An 8,477-nucleotide genomic window follows, 5' to 3' on the forward strand; every position below is an offset into this window, starting at 1 on the left:
TGATCCTCAGTCCTGTTTCTTTGCCAGTTCCATGCTGTTTTTATCACAGTGGCTTTGTAGTATAGTTTCAAATTGGGAATTGTTATACCCTCTGCCATGTGTCTGTTGCCTAGGATGGCTTTTGCTATTGTAGGTCTCTTATGGTTCCAAATGAATTTTTGGATTCTTTTTTCTAGTTCTGTGAAATATAGTGTTGGAATTTCAATTGGCATTGCAGTGAATCTGTATAGCAGTTTTGGTAGTATGGCCATTTTCACTATGTTGATTCTTCCTATCCAGGAGCAGGGGATATCTTTCCATTTTTTAATTCCTCTTCAATTTCTTTTTTCAGAGTGCTATAGTTTTCAGTGTAGAGATATTTTGCTTCTTTTGTTAGATTGATTCCTAGATACTTCATTTTTTTTGATGTTATTGTAAAAGGAATTTTTTCCCTTATATCTCTCTCCGTGAGTCTGTTATTTGTGTATAAGAAGGCTATTGATTTTTGAGTGTTGCCCTTGTATCCAGCTACTCTACTGAATCTGTCAATTAAGTCTAGAAGTCTTTTGGTAGAATTTTTGGGTCTTCAATGTAGAGTATCATATCATCAGCAAATAATGACAGTTTAACTTCTTCCTTTCCTATCTTTATTGCTTTAATTTCTTTCTCTTGTCTAATTGCTGTGGCTAATGTTTCCAGAACTATATCAAAGAGGAGTGGTGATAGTGGGCATCCTTGTCTTGTTCCTGATTTTAACGTGAAGGTTTTCAGTTTCTGGCCATTTAACATGATGTTGGCTCTTGGTTTTTCATAGATAGCTTTTATTAAATTGAGATATAGACCATCTATTCCAATTTTTTGCAGGGTTTTTATCATGAATGGGTGTTGAATTTTGTTACATGCCTTTTCTGCATCTATTGAGAGGATCATATGGTTTTTGTCCCATATGGTTTTGTAATACAGTGTATTACATTTATTGACTTACTGCCAGAGATTAAAACTGCACCCTTATCTTTCACCATGCACTAAATTAAAATCCAAGTGGATTAAAGATATAAATATTAAAACAGAAACAATAAACTTGCTGGAAGGTAAGTTAGGCAGAACTCTGGAAGACATTGGCATAGGAAAAGACTTTATGAACAAATCCTCAGTAGCACGGGAACTAGCAGAAAGAATCAGCAACTGGGGTCTCATATTAAAAAGCTTCTGTACTGCAAAAGAAGCCATCAGCAGAACTAAGAGACAACCTCCAATGTGGAAAAAATTTTTACGAGCTACTCCTCAGACAAAGGACTATTATCTAGAATATATAAAGAACTCAAAACAATCAGCCCCCCCAAATATAAAGACCCAATTCAAAAATGGGTATCTGAAATAAACAGATATTTCTCCGACAAAGAAGTCAAAGCAGCAAGTAAATATATGAAAAAATGCTCCACATCACTGGTCATTAGAGAGATGCAGATGAAAACAACACTGAGATTCCACCTCACCACACAAAGAATGGCTGCTATCAAGAAACCACACAATAACAAATGTTGGCGGGGATGTGGGGAGAAAGGAACCCTTCTCCATTATTGGTGGGAGTGCAGACTGGTGCAACCACTGTGGAAATCAATATGGAGATACCTCAAAGAACTTGGACTGGAGGTTCCATTTGACCCAGCCATCCCTCTGCTGGGTATCTTCCCAAAAGAACTAAAAGAATCATATCACAGAGAAGTATGCACACCCATGTTCTTAGCGGCACAGTTTGTAATAGCTAAAACTTTTAAACAGCCCATTTACCCATCCTTTGGAAACTGGATAAAGAAGATGTGGTTTTTCTATAAAATGGAATATTATTCAACCATAAAGAATGAGAAAATAGATTCATTCATAGGAAAATGGATACATATAGAAGATATACTTCTAAGTGAAATAAATAAGGCACACATGTGTAAATACCAAATAGTTTCTCTGGTGTGAATAAATTGTAATAATACATAAGATCCTAATAAGATTACTGACATTGCGAAATGGGAAGAAAGGAGCTAAAGGTGTAGGGAAGGTGGGATGGGTAGGGGAAGGGTACTGAGGGAAAAGAAAAAATTTGAGATATTGAAAAGATGGAAATAAAGTGTTTGTAGATGGGGAGAGGATGATGAGGTGAAGGGAGGACAGGGACAAGGGGAAAAAATGAGAACCAAGACCTGTCATGTAGAGGTACAAGATCCCAACAATGAATGCAACTGTACTGTATCCCTAAAATGTACCAATAAACTCAGTTAAAACTGAAAATAAAAAAAAAAAAAGAAATCAGAGACCTCTACTCTGAAAACTATAGCACTCTGAAAAAAAGATATCAAAGAGGGAAACAGAAAATGGAAATATATCCCTTGTTCTTGGGTGGGAAGAACCAATATAGTGAAAAATGGCCATACTTCCAAAACTGCTATGTAGATTCAATACAATCCAAGTTGAAATTCCAAAAGCATACTTCAAAAAACAATCCAAAAATTAATTTGAAACCAGAAGAGACCCAGAATACCAAAAGCAATTCTAGGCAACAAAGACAAGGTAGGGGGTATCACACTCCCCAACTTGAAACTATACAACAAAGCTACTGTGATAAAAACAGCATGGTACTGGTAAAAAAAAATAGAACTGAGGACCAGTGGGACAGATTAGAAGATTCAATATCAATTCCAGACACCGTCAAGCACTTCATCTTCAACAAAGAAGTCAAACATCCTCACTGGAGGAAAGATAGCCTCTTTAATAAATGGAAAAATTGAGTTTCAACTTGCCAAATATTAAAACTATACCTATATGTGTGTTGGTGACTGTGAGTATGAGGAAGCAGCCATCGCCATTTCAGGGAGCTTGCTGTCACTGTCACAGAGGAGGATCCTCAGCAGGAGAAGCTTACATCCTGCTTTTCCATGTGAGCTCCTCTAATTACATTGTTTCTTCTAGGTTTTCTCAGGCTTATCCACTCTCGGAGCCTGATAATTGGGCTGGGTGGTACCGCGGTCTGGGCCTAGGGCTTAAAATTAGCAAGAGTGGTAGCCAACTTTCCTAATATGAGCACTACAGGCTTCTGAAAACCCACACAGGTGTTTAGAGAAAATAGCAGATGATATCGATATTGAAGCAATGATATCTCACCTCTACTCCCATCAATTCACCTTGATTCCAGGGTGAACTGTTAATCTTAAGGATGAGAACAAGTTGAGCAGTGCTAATGGCCATGAAGAATGTAACAGAAAAAACACTTTGCATTTAAAAATTAGATCTTCTTACATGGAACAGGTCAAATCCAGTTATAGCAAAACACCTTTACAGCAGAGGCCATATAACCAAAAAGTCCAAAGGCCCAGCCCAGTGGACCATTTATTTCAATGATGTTCAGAACAAAATTCCATGTACTAAAGACTTTGGAAAGTCCCATTTAAGTTTTAACAGGATTTGACTATTAGTATGGGTTTTGATAAACATTCTGTAGTTCATTTAATATTTTTTGAAGCTGGTATTTATTAGAGAAGTATGCTGGTTTCTTGAACCTTTAAATTTTTGACTGGCTATTTAAGCAGAAGATTGTGTTTTCTGAATGTTATCCTATATTGTCTTTTTACTTGTCTGGGGTTGCCTTCAGTTGTGGGTGGGAACTGTTAACAAAAGTCCTGGGAATATCTTAGTTAAAAGGAACTCTGGTCTTTGAAGTCTTTTCTTTTGGCAGAATAAGTTTTGGGGCCCTTAAGCAGTAAAGTATATTGGCTGCCTTTGTGATATAAGCCATCTTTAAACAGGGCAAAAACTTTTTTTTGTTGTTTTGTTTTGGTGGTAGATGGAATTACTTTTTACATTTTTTCCTAATTTGAGTTCATTACGTATAGGATGTTTGGTTTTAGCCATAGAGCTAGTGTCAGGTTTCTGAGACAAAGATGAGATGTTATCTGTGGCCTATCTGGGCGATGGTTTGACTTCTATATAAATAATGAGTGCAGCCTAATTTTCTGTCATGTGCTACCTAGCATATACATTTCTGACAGTCAGGTGGATTATCTTGAAATTTTAGACAAAGTTTCTGCCTCCTTGGAAAGCTCTACATCTCCTTGTGATTGGAGTGTGGGGTTTCAAGGTTCCAGAAGGAGGAAGAAAAGCAAGAGCAGAAGTTGAAGTCATGAATGAAAGAGAAGCAAAAGTAAGGAAAGAAAGTGAAGTAGAGCTAGAGAAAGGAAAAAGAGCAAAAGCCATGAATGTAAGCGAAGTAGAAGCAAAGAAAGGAGATGGAGTTGTTCAAGAAGTAGAGATTGCAGATTCTGAAGCCGCTACAGAAGTCCCTACTCCGGACCAAAATTTAACAGTGCTATCCTAGGGAAAGATTGGTTTGCCTCATAACATCAAATTATGTTATGTTCGAGACGATGTTCTCGAAGCAAAAGTCCATTCAGAAGAGACAAGAGTCCTGTGAGGGAACCTATTGATAATCTGACTCCAGAGGAAAGAGATGCAAGGACAGTTTTCTGCATGCAATTAGCAGCAAGAATTAGACCAAGAGATTTGGAAGAGTTTTTCTCTACAGTAGGAAAGGTTCGAGATGTAAGGATGATTTCTGATAGAAATTCAAGATGTTCCAAAGGAATGTGGAGTTTGTTGATGTTAGTTCAGTGCCTCCAGCAATAGGATTAACTGGCCAGCGAGTTTTAGGAGTGCCAATCATAGTACAAGCATCACAGGCAGAAAAAAGCAGAGCTGCAGCAATGGGAAACAATTTACAAAAGGGAAGTGCTGGACCTATGAGGCTTTATGTGGGCTCATTACACTTCAACATAACTGAAGATGTGCTTCCAGGGATATTTGAGCCTTTTGGAAGGATCACAGATATCCAGCTCATGATGGATAGTGAAACAGGTCCATCTAAGGGATTCATTACATTTTCTGACTCAGAATGTGCCAAGAAGGCTTGGAACAGCTTAATGGATTTGAACTAGCAGGAAGGCCAATGAAAATTGGTCATGTTACTGAACGTCCCGATGCTTCTAGTACTAGTTCATTTTTGGATAGTGATGAACTTGAAAGGACTGGAATTGACTTGGAAACAACTGGTCATTCCCAATTAATGTCTAGACTTGCAGAAGGTACTGGTTTGCAGATTCCATCAGCTGCATAGCAAACTTTACAAATGAGTGACTCTTTGGCATTTGGTGCTGTGGCAGAATTCTCTTTTGTTATACATTTGCAAATATGACTTTCCCAACGGACTGAAGCTTCAGCTTTAGCTGCAGCTGCCTCTGTGAAACCCCTTGCAACACAGTTTTTCTAACTTTCTAACAAGTTTAATCTTCAAACAGAAGAAGAGGTTGGATAGGACACAGAGATTAAGGATGATGTGATTGAAAAGTGTAATAAACATGGAGGAGTTATTCATTTTCATGTTGACAAGGATTCTGCTCAGGGTAATGTGTATGTGAAGTGCCCATTAATTGCTGCAACTATTGATGCTTTCAATGCATTGCATGGCAGGTGGTTTGCTGGTAAAATTATATCAGCAGGCTATGTACCTCTTCCAACTTACCACAACCTATTTCCTGATTCTATGACAGCAACACAACTACTGGTTCCAAGTAGACAATGAAGCAAGTCCCTTATGTATATAGCATTTTTTTTCTTGAGAATTCATAGTTTTATTTAGATGTAAAAAAATAAAGAGGCAAGGATCTACTGTCATTTGCATACAATTCCTGTTACCTTGAAGAAAATAAAAACATTAACAGGAAAATAAAACTATACCTATATCTCTCACTATGCACTAAACTAAAATTTAAATGTATCAAAGATGTAAATATTAGCAGGGTGTGGTGGCACACACCTGTAATCTCAGCAATTGGGAGGCTGAGGCAGGAGGATCGCTGTGAGTTCGAGACCAGCCTGGGCTACATAGTGAATTCCAGGTCATTCTCAACTACATAGTGAGACCCTGTCTCAAAAAAACCAAAAAAAAAAAAAAAAGGATCTAAATATTAAAACAGAAACATTAAACCAGCTGGAAGGTAAGTTAGGTAGAATGCTTGAAGATTGGCATAGGAAAAGATTTCATGAACAAAACTCAGTGAACTAGAACAATCAACAAGTGGAATCTCTTCTTATCAAAAAGCTTCTTCAGAGCAAGAGAAGCCACCAACAGAGTGAAGATACAACCCACAATGTGGGAAAAAAAATTTTACCAGCTGTTTCTTGGATGACATTCTACTACCTAGAATACATAATGAACTTAAAAAAAAATCAGACCTCATAAATTTAAAGACCAAATTCAAAAATGGGCATCTGAAATGAACAGACATTTCTCAGACAAAGTAGAAATAGCAAATAAGCATATGAAAAAATGTTCAACGTCACTGGTTATTTGAGAGATGCAGATGAAAACAACACTGAGATTCCACCTCACCACAGAAAGAATAGCTGCTATTATGAATTCAACCAATAACAAATGCTGGCAGGGCTGTGGGGAAAAAGGAACCCTTCTTCACAATTAGTGGGAGCATAGACTTGTGCAACAACTGAAGTAATCAGTACAGAGATACCTCAAAGAAATAGGATTAGAGGTCTCATTTAACCCAGCTATTCCCCTACTGGGTATCTTTCCAAAAGAATTGAAAGAATCATACCTCAGGGATATATGTGCACCCATGTTCATAGCAGTACAGATTGTAATAGGTAAAACTCAATAACAGCTCAATTCCCCATCAACAGGAGACTGGATAAAGAAAATGTGATTTGTTTTAAAAATGGAGTACTACTCAGCCATAAAGAATGAGAAATTAGAGACATTTATAGCTAAATGAATGCATGTGATTTGTTTTAAAAATGGAGTACTACTCAGCCATAAAGAATGAGAAATTAGAGACATTTATAGCTAAATGAATGCACATTGAGGAGATTCTCTTTTTTTCCCATGGTCATCAAAAAACTATTTTTTCTCCCTTTTAAGTTTATTGGTACATTTAAAGCAAACAATACATTACATTTATCATTGGCATCTTGTACCTTTATGTGATATGTCTTGGAAAAAAATGAGATGATACTCTTAAGTGGAATAAAGAGGACAGACATGTGTAAATACCAAATAATTTCTCTGGTGTGAGAAACTGAAATTGTAAATAAAGATCAAAATGTATAATAGTTAATGTGGAATAGGAAGAAAAGGTGCAAAGGGGAAGTGAGAGAGGTAGGGGAAAGAAATAAATATGAAAACATGAAAAAATGGAAAGAAAGTCTTTTTAAATAGGGAGGGATGCAGGGGTTGAAGGGAGTGCAGGGGAATGGGGAAAAAACATCCAGGATATATCATGTAAAGTGAAGAATTATATATACACACAAAATCCAATTTATAGACGATCTAAATTTATACTCTTGATTAGACATTTTGTTTTTCAAAATCCTCAACAGCACAACATAATGATTTTCCTGAGTTTATTTGTAATCAGTAAGATACATGTTGTCATGTTAGTGTAGAATTTGTGTGAGTGTGGTTTCTCAACTTGGTATGTCAGACTTTAAGCATTTATTTATACACACAAAATCCAATTTATAGACGATCTAAATTTATACTCTTGATTAGACATTTTGTTTTTCAAAATCCTCAACAGCACAACATAATGATTTTCCTGAGTTTATTTGTAATCAGTAAGATACATGTTGTCATGTTAGTGTAGAATTTGTGTGAGTGTGGTTTCTCAACTTGGTATGTCAGACTTTAAGCATTTATTTCTCAAACCTCTGAGGCTGATGCACAGTGCTGTATTTCTTCTACATTCTTTCATTTTATTCAATTGTTGATGCTTTGAATTCAAAAGCATTTTAACTCTAAATAAAGAAGTCCTATTAGAAAGTCTTTTGTCTTCTTCCTCATTTTAAGCTATATTTTATTCAAACAAATATAACTTTTATTATAAGGAAAGTGAACTATGCACCGAAGAACCTGGAAGCAATTTACTATTAGAATGACCCTTTTAAGTTCGGCTCAAAGGTTTCCCAAAATAGAAAACAAATTCATTTCTTCCTAATTTTGAAGTTTCTAGACTTATTTTTTATTTTCACACTATGAGCATAAACTTTTATTATGATGAAATTTCTCTCTCAAATAACACACAGATGGCACAAAAACTTGCAAAAATACTACAATATTAACACTTGTAGATATGAAAGTTAACCAGAATTTTTTAATAATAGGAAATTTCAAACAGAACTGTGTGGAATGACAGATGAATTAATTTTACAAAGAAATCAGTGAAAGGTTATTTAGAAATAGCAGCTAAGTTATAGTGTCCAAGGAAAATAATGTTTAAATGAAAAGCCAGATGTGGTGGTGCATGCCTTTAATCCCAGCACTCGGGAGGCTGAGGCACGAGGATTGCTGTGAGTTCGAGACCAGCCTGGGCTACATAGTGATTTCTGGGTAAATCTCAACCACATAGTGAGACCCTGTATCAAAACAACAACAACAACAACAA

At 36.3% G+C, this 8,477-nt stretch overlaps 1 pseudogene; it reads left to right on the forward strand.

Moving 5' to 3' along the window:
• The first annotated feature begins 4,429 nt into the window (after positions 1-4,429).
• On the forward strand, positions 4,430-5,187 carry LOC104866316 (annotated as a pseudogene).
• The last annotated feature ends 3,290 nt before the right edge of the window (positions 5,188-8,477 follow it).

Source organism: Fukomys damarensis, unplaced genomic scaffold (assembly GCF_012274545.1).
Source record: "Fukomys damarensis isolate Sample0158 unplaced genomic scaffold, DMR_v1.0_HiC HiC_scaffold_24, whole genome shotgun sequence".
Lineage (NCBI taxonomy): Eukaryota > Metazoa > Chordata > Mammalia > Rodentia > Bathyergidae > Fukomys > Fukomys damarensis.